This window comes from Crocodylus siamensis, chromosome 1 (assembly GCF_052110815.1).
Source record: "Crocodylus siamensis isolate JL-2025a chromosome 1, ASM5211081v1, whole genome shotgun sequence".
In the NCBI taxonomy this organism is placed as follows: Eukaryota; Metazoa; Chordata; order Crocodylia; family Crocodylidae; genus Crocodylus; species Crocodylus siamensis.
The window spans coordinates 416,969,254-416,987,800 of record NC_143395.1 but is presented as its reverse complement, the minus strand read 5'-3'; the positions used below and the strand labels follow the sequence as shown (position 1 = coordinate 416,987,800).

The following is an 18,547-nucleotide window of genomic DNA, read 5'->3' as shown; positions in this document are numbered from 1 at the left end:
CTTTTCTGCAGAACTGCTGCCCAGCCAGTCACCCCCACCCTGCACCAGCGCATGGGATTGTTCCCTCCTAAGTGTAGGACTTTGCACTTGTCCTTATTAAACTTCAGAAGATTTCTTTTGGACTAGTCCTCCAAGTTGTCTAAGTCTCTGATTCCTAGCCCTACTCTCCAGCCTATATACTACTCCCCCCAGCTTGGTGTCATCTGCAAACTTGCTGAGGGTGCACTCTATGCACCCAGCTTTGGGTGCATATTCTTCCAGCTGTGCAGTAAGTGACTTGGCTAACATCTGTCATGTCTGTCCATCCATCCTTTACCCAAGGGGAGAAGTGTAAGTAGTGTATAATAGATAATGCCCCAACCCTTAAGATAGCTCCATCTCCTGCTGTTTGTTAGAGAGCATAAGGTCAAATACAGGCATCTCATTCTTGGAGTGGGAACTGCTGAGATTTGTCCTTAGTTCCCAGTGAAGGTCATGTCTTAGACCAAGACAACTCTGTCTCCTGCGAAGATGAGCTGTACCCTTCTTATAATAAGTTCCACTGAACCTGTGGAACAAAACTGTTGATTATGGTCTCCACCCCAGAACTTTCTATACTAGAAATTACTACTGTATTTGACTGTGGTTGCAACTAGACGCTCTCTGATCCTAATGTTAGGTGCTGTACATAAACATAGTTTCATAGTTGGTAGGGATGGAAGGGACCTGAGCAGTTATTCCTGTCCCAAGGATCCTATACATATTCAAATCAAATACAAATTTAACTCCACAGCAAGCACAACACTTAAAAAATATTGTCTTTTTCTTTATGAATTAAAACTAAAGTGCTTGTTCCCAGCAGTGGAGCATTTGCCCATGGTGTAATGCATCACCAGAAGCAAGATCCTAGTGAATGTAGCTAAAACAGCTCCATTACAATGTTTGGAAAGTACATTGTGAATGTGAAGAGGGGCTTTTCTCTTTTTTTTCCCTTTACTTTTTTCTCTGCTTTCCTCTGGCTACATGAATGAAAGGTGCAGCTGTTTGTGTCTGAATGGCATTCCGCTCACTCTGGGTTTTTGAGCGAACAATGACTCCTAAAAGGTTTTGTTTAAATTTTTTATGCCAGTTACTTATAAAAAATTTAAATAAACGGATCATGCACAGTGTTGGAGAATGCACCGAGTGGAAAGTACTTTGTGCCACCACTGTAAGGCAGATTCCCGGCTGGAAAGACCATCCAGAATGCGTCAGGGCTTTCTTTAGAAGTCCATAAGAAACCAATTTCCTTAGGTTCATTGAACAGTCCCCGGAGGGTCTCTTCTACTGTAATGGAACCAATATGAATGCATGTATGTATCTGTCTAATCATAGCCTCTCTGTATGCATCCAGCAACACGATCAACAGGCGCTGAAATGAATGCAGGTTGTAGACAGTGCATTGATAGGAATGCCCCCATCTATATGCGTGACTACATTAGAACAGGTGATCAATACCTGGCAGTCCCATGTAATAAGTTAATTAAAAGCATCACAATGTGGCATCTGTGTTGGCTTTCCTGAGCACCAGGCCTGGTGGGAAGCTTAGGAAGATGGAAAGTTAATATTCAGGGATGACTTCCATCCTGGGTTAACCCAATGGGGTTACGCAGCAGCAGCTTTATGAGTAAAGCATGGTTGACTGACCTGGGTTCTGCGTTTGTCTCTGCCAATGATTTCTCTTGGGCCCAGCCTGGGGAAGTCACTCAGGACGGGATTGTCCAGCCTGATCAACAGTACTCCTGTTGCAGCCATTGATAAAACTGCTGTTGATTTCAACCAGGAAAGATTTAAGTCCATTAGGCTCTTAGATGCCTCTATACCAGGGGCTGGCAGTCTTTTGCTAGCCTGGAGTTTGACTTGGCTTTGGCTGCAGGCTAGATGTCTACAGCCAGGCTGCACTCACTGTCACTACAGATAGCCAGCCCCTTTTAGTGAGGGAATCCCAGATGCAATGGTGTTACAGGCGCACACACACACACACACACACACACAATCTAGCATAAACTTTTCATCACGCACCATTAAACCATATTAAAAAACTACACCTGTTACAATAAATGCACCTGCTCCCCTGTGCCCCCGTGCACCCACCTGCCTCCCTTCCCTAACCCCACTGCAAACTCCGAGTCCTAGTCCCAAGCTCCACAGCAGCGGGGAAACAGTGTAGGGGTGGGGCGAATGGGCACAGCTCTACTCATTGATCTCTTCTGCCAGACTGGACCTTTGCAGGTTAGATCGAGTCTCCGCAGGTTGCCAACCCCTGCTCTGTAGTGCTCGTTACCATAGTGTCAATGCAGCACACAGTCTTTATTCTCATGATACCTCCATGAATTAAATGCTGTTATCCCCATTTCACAGATTGGGGCCTATGGCAGAGAGAGGTTAAATGGGTGGCTCAAAGTTAAGTGGGTTGTCAACAGCAGGGACTTTGAAACCAAGTCTGTCAACCCAAGGCTGGCCCCCTAACTATGCTGAGCACTCTTGTAGATCTCACCCTAGCCCCCTCTGTGCCTCAGTTTTCCCATCTGTGAAGTGGGGATGATAGCACTTGCCTAGCTTACAGAGGACGCAATGAACATTAGGCCCTTAGAAATGACAGTAAGAAAACAGAAGGCAAGCTTGGACAAGACCATTTCCTTTCTTCCCCCAGGTTTCTCCTGTTTCAGACTATTTATTTCCTGAGCCATCTCTCACTCCCTGGCAGATGGGACCCAGCAGAAAAAAAAGGCAGTGCTTACCTCCTAGTGAAAGCATTCATCCCTTTACAGGCAGTGGCGTTAGCTCTTATCCACTTTGCAGGGTCTTTGGAACAGTTTGAGTATGCAGGGATAATTGCATGTTTACAAGTATATGGGGATAATTCTCAATTCCAGCCTACGCACACGCAAAATACTTAATCCCAGGCTCCTAGAAGGCTTCCTCCTTTGTGCAGTCCCCTTTGTGAGTCCAGCAAGGAAAAGACCTTAATATCTTTCTTGGCAATGAGCTACTCACCTGGAGGTGTTTTCATGGACTATCTTGCTTGCATCTGCAACAAAAGTCTGCATCTGGAAGAAAAAAAAAGGAAGGAAAATGAAAAGGATTTATTCTGATTTGATTTTCTTTAGGCTTTCCTGAGATTGTCCCAGAAAGTGATTTCATCATAAACTTCCTCCCACATCCCAGACTGAACCAATCAACTAAACCAGTAATTTAACTACTGAGCAAGTTGGGCTTGGTGTTACACCCACTTTGCATATTCAGTCCAGCCTGGATGACCAGCCTAGAAGAGGCCCAGTGGTTTGGAAATTGCTGAGAGCTTGAGAAACCCCCATGCTTGGCTTTCCTCTGCCACTGACTTCTTCTGTGACCTTGGGCAAGTTGTTTAGCCTCCCTGCACATTCCCTCTGTTAATGCACCTTCCTTAGGTGAAGCTAAATGTATTAAAGACTGTGAACTATTCCTACAGTATCTAGGCCAGAGGAGTCTTCTGGAGTCCAAATCCTTACTTTATCACTCCAGTTTTACAGAAATGTAATGTCACCAGTTTGAACTCAAGCACCAAGAGCTTGTTGCATTGGGGTAAAACTGAAGCAAAGTACCGGTGAGCATATGCCTGCTGCAGCCTGGAGGTGTGATGGCAGCATAGATGGACATCCTGTGCTGAGCAGCTTTGATTTAGGAGCAGTAAAGACACAGGTCTCAGTGTAAGCTTTACAAGCCCTCTGGAGATCTAGCCTGTACATTCAGAGTGCCAAGCCATCCCAAAGGCCATGCCACCATGTTTTCAGTACCACTGTTACCTGTGCTACTTAGCTTTTGGCTTGTCAAACCCCTACATCCCCCCTCTTGACTGTGAGGGTGGCACGCTGCGAGGGTGGCACTACATTCCTGATCTTATTTAATGAGTAGCGATCTCAGCATTGCCAGCCCTCGGGGTTCCAAACGAACAAGTCAGGATCTTAAAAGTAAAGAACTTGGCTTCACAATTACAATATTCAAGAAATAAAATATGGGGGCCCTTTTCATTTTCTTTCCAATTTTTTTTTTTTTCCTGCCAGCCAGTAAGGTTTGTGCTTTCAAGCTTTTGCGTGCCATCAGAAGACCCGAGCATCTGTCTTAGAAATGAGAATGGAGATTCTAGTTGATAATGAGACTGAGAGCTGGGGCTTTAATGAGAAAACACTAAACACTGTGAGATGTGCCAGAGTTGGGAAGAGAACCGGGGTGGCGGGTTGCACTTGAGAGAAACAGGAGTGATGCAAGGACGAATTGAGCAAGATAAATTACAACCTGGAACAGGCCCATCAACACTGAAGCTACGTTGGACCTAAATGCTGAGGCTAAACGTTGGTGAGATTATTGCTATGAAACACTGTCCGATAGGCTGCCATTCCAGTGTTTGCCTTCTGGTTATACCGAGTCCTGTCCCACTTCTGAGAGTAGCATTAGGATGTGAGGGTGAATTAATGCTATGTGACAAGGCAACATCAATTAGCTGTGCTCCATTGTTACCAATTATGGTTTGGGGGGGTATATCCAGCATGGGCCTGTGCTGAAGGAAATTGTATATAATATACCCTGTCATGCCAACAGCCAAGGGAGATTCTGCTTAGCACATGAGGTAGGAAACAGCTTCTGGGGCAGAGATCTGGAGAAGTTGCTGTGAAATCCCAGGGAGCTACCGCCTATTACCATTGTCAAATCCAACTTGGGCATAGATCAATTCCATTTATTGCTCCTTATTTACCGAGAATGGACTGTGTGCTCAGTGCTGCAGAGAACAGTGGAAAACGTGGCGTGCACCACCAGAAATTTACATTGTAGTCCCTGATTTCTCAAGCATTTCCATACCACAGCCTGTCTTTTGACTGTGCAAATATCAGGAATACTCTGATTGCCGTATATGCATCAGGACTCAAATGCCTAAATAAATACAGGGCCAAATTCAACAGAAGGTTTCAGTGGCCCAGCAGGGCAGCCTTTTCCCTGTAGCACCGTCGAACGTCTTCCCTTCTCCCCTTGCTCTGTTGGGTCATTCATCCTTCCCTTGCAGTTCTCTCTCACCATGGTGCCAGGTGCTTTCCAACAGGTCGAAGCAGGTTATATTTTTCCTGGTGTCAATTTGCTCAGTCTAAAGGTGAAATTAAGGCAATGAAAAGAAATTGAATGTAACCCGCCTCCCGCAGTGAAAGGCAGCAACAGTGGGGGCAGAAAGATGGGGCTCCCAGATTTGAATCGTGTCCTCTTTCTACTTTTAGGATCGAAGGTTTGGACTCAAACAGGCTCAGTGGAGCCCTGGTGTTTGTCCCCTGGCCACGTTTCAAAAGTGACAAAAGTATTAGCCGCTCCACGACTATCACGCCCAGTTGCCCTCCTCAACCAAGCAGTGGCCACTATTAAAAAGTTAGGAAGAAATGAGTAGAAATAGTGGGATTTGTATTGTGCAGATTTTGGGTCTGCCCCAAGGACCACGTCTTTTTATAGCCTCTGTGGAAGGGGTTGGATGGGACAAGCCTTGGGATTTGGGGCTTAAAGGCGACTGCTCAGAGGCACGTGGAGGAGCAGGACAGGCCTCTGGGCAGCGCTGGGGGTGCCCGGGACTTGGCATCCCAGCAGGGGGTGCAACTGGGTTCTGGAACGGGGGGTTGTGTGTGTGTAAATGCACATGTGTGTGTCTGTAGGACCTGTGGTCTTGTATGTGCCTCTGTGTGTGTGTGTGAGAGAGAGTACGTGGGTGTGTCTATGATTGTGTGTATGTGTATATGTAGGAGCTGTGATCGTGTGTGTGTGTGTGTGTGTGTGTGTGTGCATTCGTGCGCGCGACTACAGCCCCCAGCATGCCCCGCTCCAGCAAGCGGCCCCAGCCCGCGTCCTGGCACTACAGCTCCCATTATGCCTTGCGGCGCCGGCCTCCCTGCCCCTGCACTCTGCGCGGGGACGACTACACCTCCCAGCACGCCCCTCTCCGCCACCGCCCCGCCACTACAACTCCCGGCGTGCCCCGCAGGCCCCACCGTCCCTCTCCCGCCGGCGTCAGGGTTAGCACTACAACTCCCGTCATGCGGGCGCGCTAGGACTCCAGCTCCCAGCGCACCTTGCGTCCAACCTCCCCCCCGGAGCTCCCGGGGAAGCCCGCCCGTGCCCCGGGGAAGACTACAACTCCCAGCACGCCCCGCGGGGCACCAGTTGCCTGGCGGCCCCCGGGGTTCGCGCGAGGCACGCCGGGAGCTGTAGTCCTCGGCCGGGCTGTAACGGTCCCGCTGGCGGTCCCCCCCCCCCCCGCCTCCAACCTCGCCCCTCCCCCTCGCTGGTGCTGCGGGCACAGGCAGGAGCCGCGGAGGAGGCGGGGAGCGCTCAGCCGCCGCGGACACGGGACACGGAGCCGCCGCCGCCGCGCCCGCAGGTCAGAGCGGCCTGGCCCGGCCCGGCGGTGCGCGCGGGGGCGAAGCTGCTGCACAGGCTGTGGGGCGCCAAGGGGCTGCTGTGGGGGCGGGGGGGCTGCTGTGGAGGGGTAGGAAGTTGGCATGGGGGGCAGGGGCTGGTGTAGTGGGGTAGGAGACTGGAATGGGGGAGGGGGTGGTGTGGGGGGAGGAGATTGGCTTGGGGGCAGGTGTTGGTATGGGGGACAGTGGGCTGCTGTGGGGGGTAGGAGACTGGCATGGGCAGGGGCTGGTGTGCACATGGGGGGCAGGGGGTTGTTGTGGGGAGTAGGAGATTGGCATGGGGCAGGGGCTGCTATGCACACGGGGGGCTGCTGTGGGGGGTAGGAGATGCACATGGGGTTGGCATGGGGGGTGGGGGGTGCTGTGGGGGGTAGGAGACTGGCATGGGGGCAGGAGCTGGTGTGAGATGCGGGGAGGGCTGGAGGGAGCTCAGGGGTAAGGGCTGGCATTGGGGATCTGGGTCCAGGGGGCAGTTGTCCCAGGTGCTTGTGGTGCTGGAGGGGCTGCCGTGGGGTTGAGCCCGGGGTGGGGGGAATATCAGGCAGGCTGGGAGGGTGTTGAGCCTGCATGGGAGGAACTGCCCAGGGTGTGGGGCGGCATTGGGGACAAGGGTCCTGGGGGGTGGCAGGGCTTGTGGGGACCTGGCAAGGAGCATGCGGTGGCATCAAGGGACTCGATGGGAGGTGCTGCCCGGGGCTGCAAGTGGGGCATCAGGTGTTGAATCTGCACAGAGAAAACATGAGCATGGGGGTGCTGGTGGGGCATGGGGGTTGCAAGCAGGGGCACGTAAGCTGGCAGCGGGGCTGGGGGTGGCTTTTGAGAGCTGCCTGGGATGTGCTGGGGGGTCTGGGCAGGTGGGCTGGCAGGGGCGTGTGGGACGGGTGTTGTGGGTAGAGGGCTGGGCTGGGTGGCAGCAGGGGAGCCAGGCTGTGTGTATGGAGCTGGCACGGTGGGGCTGGCAGGGCAGCTGCTCTGTGGGTAGAGGGACGGATGGGGGGGCTGGCAGGAGGGAGCTGGCATATGAGACAGCTCCAAGAGGGGATTGATACCGGCAGTGCTGGGTGAGGACCTCGTCTGAGGACTCTTAGGGAGGACATTGCAGGAAAGGAGGCAGGTGTAGGGCTTGTCCAGGGGGCTGGGGTAGGCAGCACAAAGGGGAGAATATTTTGGGGAAATGCAGGGAAATGTGGGAGAGGCACTGGCACTTTGGGGCATGGTGGCACTCATGTGGGGGGCGGACTGGCAGAGGTAGCAGTGGAAGTAGCATCCAGGGGAGTGGGGCTGTGTGTGTCCTGGGCCTTTGCAGCCAGGTTTCTTTTAAAAATACCAAACAATCAGTGAAATGCAGGCGCTGGCAGGAAGCCAGGGTGTATGTGAAGAACTGGCATGGGTGGTATGGGGAGGTGGCATATGGGCAGCTGCTAAGGGAAGGGCTGGTAGGGGGCGAGAAGAATTAGCAGGGGGTTATGGTGGAGGTGGCAGGGGAGAGGAAGGAGCTTCAGGGATCTTGGCAGCCAGATGAGGACTTGGCGGAAGTCTTCGGGGAGGGGGAGTACGAAAGTGGGTCCCGTGCCAACTTCTACCTTTCCTTTTGGCGCTAGGAGAGGCTCTGGGTTACAGGCGTTTTTTGTTCACCCGTCCTTTGCTGTAGAGATGGCTCGGTTTTAAGCCCAGCCTTGTGCAGGTTCTTGGAAATTGATGCAGAAAGGGTATTTCTAAAAGCGGAGTGGGGAGGGGATTCTGCTTTTATGCATCACGAAACAGGAGGATATGCTAAAATATGTAGCGAGAAGTACGTGTGTGGATGGGGGGCATGTGGAGGATTAAAACGGGTGGTGTTGTATAACTTTCCGTGGGGCGGGGGGAGGAGTGAGTTGTGTGGTCTCCTCAGCCCCTTTTGTGTCCTGCTGGAATCCAGGGTTTAAAATGACACAGATTTGATGAGATTGAGGATGTCACTGTATAACATCTGTAGCCTGAAAACAGAGATCACAGGGTTGTGGAACGTATAGAAAATGCATACAGCTGTAAAACGGGGTTTCCTTCTCTTTTTTTCCTTTAAAAAATGGATTGCTTGAAGACTTCATTTATTGGTGTCGTGGTTTTCAGGACAATTAAGTACATCATTGTTTTGTGGGCTAATAATATTAGAGAGGTGTCTTGGCTTCAGTCCTTTATGTAAACAGAGGAGCCATGGAATATGGAAATGTAATAAATATTCATTGGCAAGAAGGTGTTTTGTACTGGGTATTTTTTTTTTTATTTGAATTTTTTTCCCCCAGCATCTCTTGATGATAAGCTTTCAGGTTACAGCTTGTAGATTGAATTTGATCCTAAAAGGAATTCATTTGGTGCTGAATACTGTCAAATGTAGAAAAATGAGGAGGTTGAGTGATTTCTCCCCCAGCTTTCCTCTGGACAAAGGCATGGTGCATTAACCAAAAAGAAACCCCAAGTGATTCCATTTGTGTTTTAATCGAAATATGATTTAAGATGCACTGGGGTGTTTATGCTTACTGAGAAATTGTGATGGAGGAAGCTTGAACATTTTCAAGGAACGTGGATGATGGAAACATCTTTAGGGAAACATTTTGCTGGACTTGATTGCATCAACTGCATTATTTCATGAAATGTTAACTGTGAAGTGGTTGTTGATTAGAGCTCAAACTGAGTCGAGATGGTGAGTGATGTAAAGAAAAGGGAAATGAGCACGATGAGATCAAAATGAATTTTTTAGTTCGTACTGAAGTGCACCTCTTCTGAATTTTAACTATTCAAGGGATTTTGATGACCTTTACGGCTGAGTACTTAAAGCAAAATTGATATGCCGAAGTTTGTTCTTTCTGGGTAGGTGTAATTATTAAAAGGGCTCAAATTAGTTCATAAATTTATTTTTAGCGAATCCATTAACTCTGATTACCCTCACTTCTCTTCAGAAATTTCGAGAATCAGATCACCTGGTAGGTCCTCCTTAAGTTTTTCCCAAGGTAGCTGAGAAATCAAAGACTTCTATTTATGTTGTGGCCACAAGCTTGAAAGCATAGCTTTTGTTTCTTCTTAATGAATAATATCCTGTCAGTGATGTGTGTACACTCTACTGTTGTTTAATTTTCATATTAACTATTTCAAATATTGGTATAAGTTGGGTTCTTTTTTCTGCTTATAAATGTTGCCTCTCTTTTTTTGTTCATCTGATTTAAACTCCCTAATTATGCCTAAAGAAAAGGATTGCTAAAGTGGTAAATAGTCAGACTTTTTCCTTTACAGACCAAGCAGAATGGAAGCCAAACAGCTTTATCTTAGGGTTTAGTTGCGAATTTATGAATGTGGAGCATCTTTTGAGAGTGTAACGTGTAAATGCTGGAGCAGTGTACCATCAGTACTGGGATGTGAAATACCTGTCTGCTCTTCCCTGATGAGGCTGAGTCTAATACTCGTTACCTTTTTTTTTAAAATTTGGATTGACTGAGTGACCTGTCACATTCTCCAGTAGTCGAACATTGAAGTAGATGAACTACTTATTTGATATCTTGCTATATCAACAACCGCTCTACAGATACCAGGAGAAAGGGAAAAGAAGTTGTTCTCTGTGCAGTCAGAAAGCACTTTCATGAAAGGGAACATTGCTCTTGTATATAAACTGAAAGCCTGACTATAATTCAATTCAGACTGAATTTAATTTTAATTATTCAATCTGAAGTTAAGGGCTTATGACCTTTAATGGGGACACGCACTTCTTAGATGGAGGGGACGTGGGGGCACTTGAGGTTATCGACCACTTCTGATTGATTTTAAAATGTGACCATAGGATTTGATGTTTGATCTTCTTTCACAAGACCTCAGGACAGCTGGGACTGGAAGGGACCTCTTTGGTCACGGAGTCTAGTGCACTGCTGTTTTATGTGCTCATGTTCACAGATGTATTCAGCCTATTTTAAAACTGGATTGTTCCCCCTGCCCTCGCCTCCCTCCAGCCCCTAACTTGTGGTGTTCGAACCTTCTTTCAAAGCCCCATTTCTATAAGGATTAGAAACCTTTTCCCAGTTTCCCTGACAAACCTTCTTCTGCATTCTTGCCATCAAACACTAGGTAGCTGGGGTTGATGAGGTTAACGGGAAATTCATTTTTTATATTTTCCTTTCTGAGCTCACTGTTTTTCTTTCAGTCCAGATTATGATCTTCATTTGTCTTCCAACCATGCCCTTTGGGCTTCACTATATCTGCAGAGACCCTGACTTCCTTCTCCCCAACTCAAATGCTTTATGTGCTTTCCATTTTCTCTGTTTTTCTTAGTCTCTCCTTAGACCGTATTTCTAAACAATGGTGATTCACTGACAAACTAGTTGTAGTGCTGTATATTTGCAAGCTAGGAGATCAGGCAGTTTGGTCAGGTTTCCTTCGGCTAGGGGAAAACCACTTGCTGCTTGGGTTGACAGCATGAGTTTTGTTTCCTTCCACTACAGAGCCAGTAAACTTCTGAGGTGAGCAAGCTAACCTCTGTCTCGAGGTGAGAAAAATACGGTGTTATGCCTCTCCTTCCTCTTTCAAGCACTGATATGAAAAAGATGCATTTAAAGTGTCCTCTGGAGAGCCATGAATTACAGGCCAATGGATTTAGAGGCTAGTGCTTCTCTAAGGCATGGAGTAGAATACATGAGTTGCTGCAGCAGTGAGAAAAAACACGAAAGACGGTCTTAGGAAACGGTTTTGGTATTTATCCCCCTTTGTTTCGTTCTGAGGGTGGGAATTGTGTGAGAGGGGAGGGCACTGATGATAATTTTCTTGATTTGCTCTTCGTATTGCAGATGTGGGTCACCATCATTCAATCAGATTGTCTCAATTTTAAAATGTGTAAGCTGTCATATTCAAACCACAGTTTTGTCTGACTACTTGATGTCATAGTCCCTTAATAAGAGAATTTGTTGTGTTTTGCTATTCCTGGTTTGGAGGACGATGTAAACGGTATTCCCTGCTGATTTCAAATGTCAGTGGCTCGGTCCTTTCTTGTCGTACGTTACTAGAGTCTCACGCAGCCAACCTGTTCTTGATAACGCCGTGATCCTTGTGTCTCAGGTCACAAAACCGAAAGATCAGTTAATTGCACTGAGAAATATTTGACCTGATTTGGTATTTGACCCTTGGAATGAGAACAAATATATTGGGTCTTGATGGGGCAGCCTCAGAGCTGGAAGTAGATTTCTCAACATTATTCTACCGGGGCTGCGGTACTTGTCACTCAAATAGACATTGTTCTCTTGAGGTCTGTAAAATAGCTTTATCTCCTGATTTTTTTCAGTTAAACTGAATCCCTCCATTCCCATTTTTGTGTCTAAAATATTGTGCTGGAGTGGCACTGTCAGCTCAAGAGGGAGAAATATTGTCAGTGGTAATGTTATAATGCATGTGCTGTGCAGTGTTATTCTATAAAGGATTATTACCTTGCTTTATTAGGTGTGGCTTTTGATATGGACTGATTTTTCTCTGGTTATTTGAATGTTGTAATTTGTAACAATAAGAACACTGACTGTTTGCAGTTGCGAGCTTTCATCTTGCCCGTGTGCTTTCACAGAAGTTTAGGGCTGGAAAGGGCCTCGGGAGACACTCGGGTCCAGTCCCCCTGCTCTGGGCAGGAAAGACTGCTGGGATCAAATCACACCAGCAAGGTGTGCATCCAGTCTCCTTTTGAAGATCTCCAGGGTAAGTGCCTGCACCACCTTCTCTCCGTTGACATATTTTGGAGTGTTATTCCACATTGAAGATGTAACCAATCTGCACCCTGCTAACGATTAGTGACGGGAACTTTAAGGAAGAGTCATACCCATTTCCACATGGATCTTTCTCTACACAGGGTTGTTTTGTGTGCTATTGCAAGGCATGATGCTTGCCCCTCGCTTGAAGTTCCTTCTTGGAAGTTGTGAGAATTGCTTGTGTTTTAAAGTAGTGTAACTAGGTGTATTCTAGCAAAAGAGAGCTCTGTGGAGAATCTCTAGCTGCTCTGAGACTGATGCCCCATAGCATTATAGAAGCGCGTGACGCTTTGCATGCAATCATCGGGGCTTCAGATGTGGATCTGAATTTGGACCACCATTTTCAAGCAGGCTTGTTAGCTCCTAAATCCATATACAGAACCTGAGGAGCCTGGAAGAGGCCCAAAGAATCTACCCAAGAAGATTTTTACCATCTTGGATTTGTCCTCAGCCTGAAGAAGGGCGCAGGTGCCCAAAAACTTGCAAAGAAAGATTTTTATTTTTTTGTGATTTCTCAGTTGGTCTAATAAAAAGGTATTATCTCTGAACCAAGAGTTGTAGAGTTATGCATTTCTTTTTGTCTCAGACCAACACAGCTAGCAAATACATCCCTGGAAGAGGCCCAAGCACTTGCAGCTTCCACTGACTTCAAGGAGATTTGCAAATCCATAGCACAACTTTTTGCCTCATACGTGTATGAGTATTTGAATCTGTTCCTTAAATGTGAATTTATGAAGTGTATGTGAAGCACCCCAGTGTGAGAATGTGGGTCTTGATCTGTAAATCTAAAACCCTTTTTCTTTGGGCCTGGTAGTCTGATAAACAGGGATCCTGGTTTTCTCTGATTTAAAAAAAAAAAAATCCCTGATTTTTGGTGAAAGAAAGTAACCCCAAATCCACATTTTTCCATGATTTAAATGAAACTATCCATCCATCTATACATAAATACATACAATGGCATTTCATTTTAATCACGGAAAAATGTGGATTTGGGGTTAAACTTTTTTTAAACCAAAAATTGGGTTTTGTTTTTTTTAATCAGATAAAACCAGGATCCCTGCTCATAAATGATTAACATGGTTTATCATGTTAGTTTTAAAATACAACTTTTTATTCCACTCTCCTCTCCCCCCACAAACAGAGAGCCTGGTTCAGTTGGGGATGAATTAGATGAATTGGTTTCCTTGAAGGGTGGATAGGGTTTAAATCATTTCTGAGAGTAGCTCAGAGTTTTGTTTAACGCGGAAGGGCTGAGGAGAGCGGGGACTGCCAAAGAATCCCGACTGATTATGTACTTTCCAGGAAGAAAAATGTCAGTTTTGTTGACATTACACAGAAACCTTTAGAAAATTTATTTCTGCAGGAGTTTGTAGAAGCTGGTGCTCCCATCCTTCAGACCACACGCTACTGGGTTTTTCTCTGCCTCTTTGGATGACAGGACTCTTTGTCCCTTTTAACGTTCCAGTACAGAGAGGATGAAAATAGGAGAGAGAAAGGAGGGGTTCACATTTTTCCCGCAGCTGTTTCGTGCAGGAGGCAGCTTTCTTCAAGGTTGGCTTAATGGTAGAACGTGCTGATGAATGTGTATAAAAGCTTCTGCGTTCTTTCCTGGGGAGAGGGTTAGATTTTTAGGGAAATAATTCAAGTTAAACTTTGAACATCCGGCAGGAAAATGCCCGGTACTGTCAGGAAAATGGTATGGATGCCCTAAAAGGTTTTTCCCCTTCTCTTTTCCTTTGATAAAACGTAGAGAAAATTGAAGAGGCCAGCAAAAAATTAGGGACAGACTCTAACATCTCAGTCCTTCATTTTCTTATGAACTTACTAAACATCTGCTTTTAGACAAAAAAAAGAGGGGCCTGTTTTGTGCCATCAGCTTACTTGGTTTACTACTTCCTTCATGGTGATACAAGAACTAGACACACGTAGGGTATTTTGACATTAGAAACATAGCTTCCAAATATGATAGATGTGTGGATCCAATCATTTTTGATGCTGCAATTTTTCTCAGTTATTCATGTTCAAGATTGCTTCCTAATCTCTTCCTGCCATTTTCCCCAACGTCCTTATAATTGTGTTCTGTGGGAATTACTAAGCAGTTGACAGCTTGCATTTTTTAATCAAAAAATTATCTTGTATGGTTAGGCAGGATAGACACTGTGAAACTTTCTATTGGTCTAACCATAAGTTAGGTTCTTGCTCTGTGGTTTATGTTACTTATTGCGAAGTTATGAACATAATTAGGCCGTTGCTGACCCATCACTGTGTAATCTTAGCTAAGATCCATGACTTTGCACATGCTATTTGGGATTGGTGATGTTTGGACGAGCATCTCATCCTAGTCTGGCCGTTACTTTATTCAAACTTGGAGCAGGTCTAATTTTTGCACTCCTTGACAGCACACATTTTGCCTTGTCTTCTCTTGAGGATTAAGATTTGTTTAGGTTTTTGAACATCTTGAGGAAGCAGGTTGTACAGTTCTTGGTCTTGTAGGATGTTCGGACTCCCCCCCAACTTTTGTTTTTGAGTAGCAAAACAGGATCTCCTAAATACCCTCCTTCTTCATGTAGTAGGGTGTTGGAGAGTTCTAGCCATGAAGATCCAGGAAATGTCTGAGAGGCAAGGATTTTTATAATTTCTTTTATTGGACCAACTGGGAGAGTGGTTGGGCAAGTTTTTGGGGCATCAAATGCTTCTCTTCCGGTGCCTAAAAGCTTGTCCATCTACTCTTCCAATTATACAGTTGGTCCAATAAAAGACATCACAAAACATCCTTGCCTCTTGTACTCCTCCATGTCATCCTGGCATCTTACTGAGGTCCACAAATGACAGATAGACCATAAAGATCGTTGGGTAAAGCTGCTATGGTGCTTGTTCTGCTCTTGGTTTTTGAAATCTTCAAATGGAGCTCCGTAGATGCAAAGAACCATTTCTTTTCCTCCACTGCTGAGTTTGAAGTCCCAACTGACAGAACTGTACCATGTGGTGGGCAGTCTGGTGATTCTGGACAGCTTTCACTTGGAAGCAATGGAAGATGTTTCTTGCTGTGGGACATTTTTACGTGTGTATGTCTCGTGGAGAAGATTGATTGCATTCAGCCAAGGTTGGCTACTTCTGCAGTGCCATGTTTGTTGTGGACAGGGCAGGTGTGGGGTATACATGAATTTCAGCCATTTTTTCTTCCTGACCTTCTAGAGACGTTGGACTAACTTCTGGCTTTGACTTGCATGTTTGTGGGTAGTTGCCTAGCTTCCTTCTTTCAGCTTCCTTTTTGGCAGAGGTCATTGAAATGGTTACCAAGCAGTACTTGGACTTCGCTTTGGCTTGTGAAAAGGCCTCCTGTTTTCAGAAGTACGACAGGTGACAAATGGGAAATTCTGATGCTGCTTCAGTATATTAGACTGCATTGTGACTTGGTTCTGAACTCTGCTTTGGTTGCAGTGCCTGTGTTGAAATCAGGTTTTAGGGTTGCATTTGGAAACATCATTGCAGTTGCAAATGTTGGAAACATAATTAAACATTAGTGTAGGTTCTGTTTTGCAGTTCTGCGGTGTATTTATTGCTTTATGGATCTGTTGTCTAAGATTTTTTTTTTGACAATGGATTCAGGCTCCATTGATTCTTTTAGATCAGTCAGACTTCTGATACCATTTTGTATGAAACGGTGATGGCATGGCGTGTGGATTGATTTAAATCATCTGGAAAGCCCTGAGTAAATCAAACCTTAAATCATGTGGAAAGTCTTGATTTAAGTCACCAATTCTAATCCACTTTGCATTTGCACTTTGGTTGCTTTCTAAAGAAAGGTGCGTTCTCATTGGATGGCACCCATTAAAACACAGAGATTTACAACTGATTATAACTTTTACACTAGCTTTGGCCCATTTTTCCTACATAAAGCTACGTATATATGGTTATAAGTTACTCTTTTAAGCAGCTGCATAACTAATATTTTCAGATTCTTATTAATGTTACACTTTAGTATGTTAGAAAATAATGAATTGCAGAATATGTTACTTATTTGCTAGATAATGAACTCTTTGCTCATGATTTGTGTCAAGCAGCTGCATTAGGATGGGGACTAGAATTTAATTGCATAGATAAAACAACATGTATATGATTGTTTTGGTTTATAAAACTAAATTCTATATTTTGGGTACCTACACTTCTCTTATCTCAACATCCTTCACATTCACAGCTAAGTAATGTAGCAAACAGGGCAATTAAAGTGAAACATTATTTTAGGTTAGCCTGGGAAAAAAATTAAAATACGTCTAAGGGAAATAACTGGAACTACTCGCACATCTTAGAATGTGGTTATGCTGCTTTTGTGCTTGACACCACTGTTAAGAAGATGCACCACATGCCAGCCAACCTCTGCTCCAGATGTGCTACACCCAGGACCTGGAGCAATGAAGCCGTCCTGGGAAGTTGCCCCTTGCTACTGCTCTTTAGTTTCTTGAGAGTAGCAGTTGTGGGGCACCATCAGGGTGAGTTTGGCACACTGGGTGGGGATGTGTGGACGTGCCACTCGAATGTTATAGACATAACCAAAATTGCCTAAAAATGAGACAGCCACCTAAGTTACCTAAGCTATTCTTTATACTTCTAAAACTAGTAGATCTCGTGCGATCTCTCCTTGTTGTTTTTCATGGCAAATTTTCATGAGCCAGGGATTTGCCATGTTAATTTTTTTTTTTGTTTAACTATTTTGGGAGATTCTACAGAATCAAAGTCTGAACATACTTTGTATTCAATTCAGATTTCATTTTAAGCAGATTAATTTAAAAAAAAAAAAGAAAAACTAATTCAAATAAAATAAAGTTCATTTCAACTCAGAATATCTCATTTAGATCATTTTTCTCAATTTTCATCAACCCTACTATGCTTGCAGTTTTTTGCAAGGGTGGATCATAGGATTGTATAGGGCTGGAAGAGACCTCACAATGTCATCCAATACCACCCCCTGCTCAAAGCCTGGCTAACCATCCCAGTCACCTGTCTTTCCAACTTGCTCTTGAAAATTTCCGGAGATGGAGATGCTATGACTTCTCTAGGGAGCTCATTCCAGTGCTTGGCCACTGTCATGGCCAGAAAGGTCTTCTGAATCTCCAGTCGACATTTCTTCTGTTGCAGTTTGAGGTCATTGCTCCTAGTGCTGTCCCCTCCACTCTCTGCTGGTCTCTGGCCACATCTTCCTTGAAGTGTGGGGCCTAAAACTGGACGTAGTAGCTGACTTGGCCACAGTTACCTGTGATTTTTAACTATGAACAGTTATACGTTCATCTGAGATTTTTCAGAAGAATGTTGCACATATTAATGAATTAATCCTTACAAGATTTATGCAAGTACGTGGTATTAACTTGATTTGCTACACGGGGAAAGTGAGTTGCAACATATACCATTTGCAAAGTGAAGTGACTTGCTGAAGTTACATAGGAGAAAATTCAGACAGACCAGTGTATATACTTCTGTCCCAGGGAGATGGAGAAAGAACAAACACCATGCAAGATGTATTACTTGCTTTGCTTAATGGATTACAGGAAAATGCTCAGATATTATAGTGATGAGTGTGGTGTTAGGAGTTTGAGGCCACAAAGGACCATTAGATCATTGACTCTATATTATAGGCCCTTAAATTTAGTCTTTATTGAGCCCAATAAGTCGGTGCTAGGCTAAGTTGCATCTTTCAAAAAGAGGATCAGTCTTGATTTGAAGATGTTAAGAAATAGTGAAGTCACCTTTTCTGCTTGCATTTTTCCAATATTAAAAATTTGTGTCTAATTTGAATGTACAAGTCTTCAGCAGCTCTTGGTTCATGATGTGCCTTTCTTTGCTAACTTAGAAATTCCTTTGGTACCTGATATTTTCAGCCTTTTCCACTGTAAAAGTCACCTCTCAATCTTCTTTCTGAGAAGGCAGAAGATAATGGTCTTTTATTTTCTCACTGACATTTCTCCCAGCCCTTAAATCACCCTGTGGCACCTGTCTGCATGCTCTCTTCTGAGTGCACCAGAACTATAGGCAATATTCCCATATTAGTATCCAGTGCCACATAAAGAAGTAAAATTACCTTCATACTCCTGGTCCATTGTTTTTATACCCAGCAATTAAATTAGGCCTTTTTGCAGCAGTGTTTATGATGGACTCTTGTATTGAGTTGCTTGCCCGCTCTAAGCCCTAATTTTTTCTCAGAGTTGTTGCTTTCCTTGTTCTTTAAGTAGGCTTTGCATCTCTTCTTTCCCCTGGAAGTAGGCTTTGCATTTGGGTGTATTGAAGTCCACTTTGTTCAAATAGGTCCTCTGTGATCCACATCTTCTTCTATGACCACGGTACTCTTTTCACTATTTGCTA

General features: G+C 45.2%; 1 protein-coding gene and 1 long non-coding RNA gene across 6 annotated transcripts in view; both read left to right on the top strand.

Moving 5' to 3' along the window:
- Positions 1–6,238: 6,238 nt before the first annotated feature.
- Positions 6,239–18,547, top strand: part of FAM168A (family with sequence similarity 168 member A) — a 343,456-nt gene continuing 331,147 nt past the window's right edge. For 2 of the 5 annotated variants that reach the window (XM_090030785.1, XM_090030786.1), the window contains exon 1: positions 6,253–6,406. The gene's annotated coding sequence lies outside the window, so the exon portion shown is untranslated. Of the gene's footprint in view, positions 6,407–18,547 lie in introns of all 5 variants that reach the window. The other 3 variants (XM_090030790.1, XM_090030784.1, XM_090030783.1) reach the window with 3 other exon arrangements.
- LOC149875441 (uncharacterized) lies at positions 9,108–12,520 on the top strand. The gene is made up of 4 exons (XR_016440036.1): positions 9,108–9,126; positions 9,226–9,293; positions 9,383–9,406; positions 10,910–12,520. It is a non-coding gene; the product is annotated as an uncharacterized LOC149875441 (long non-coding RNA).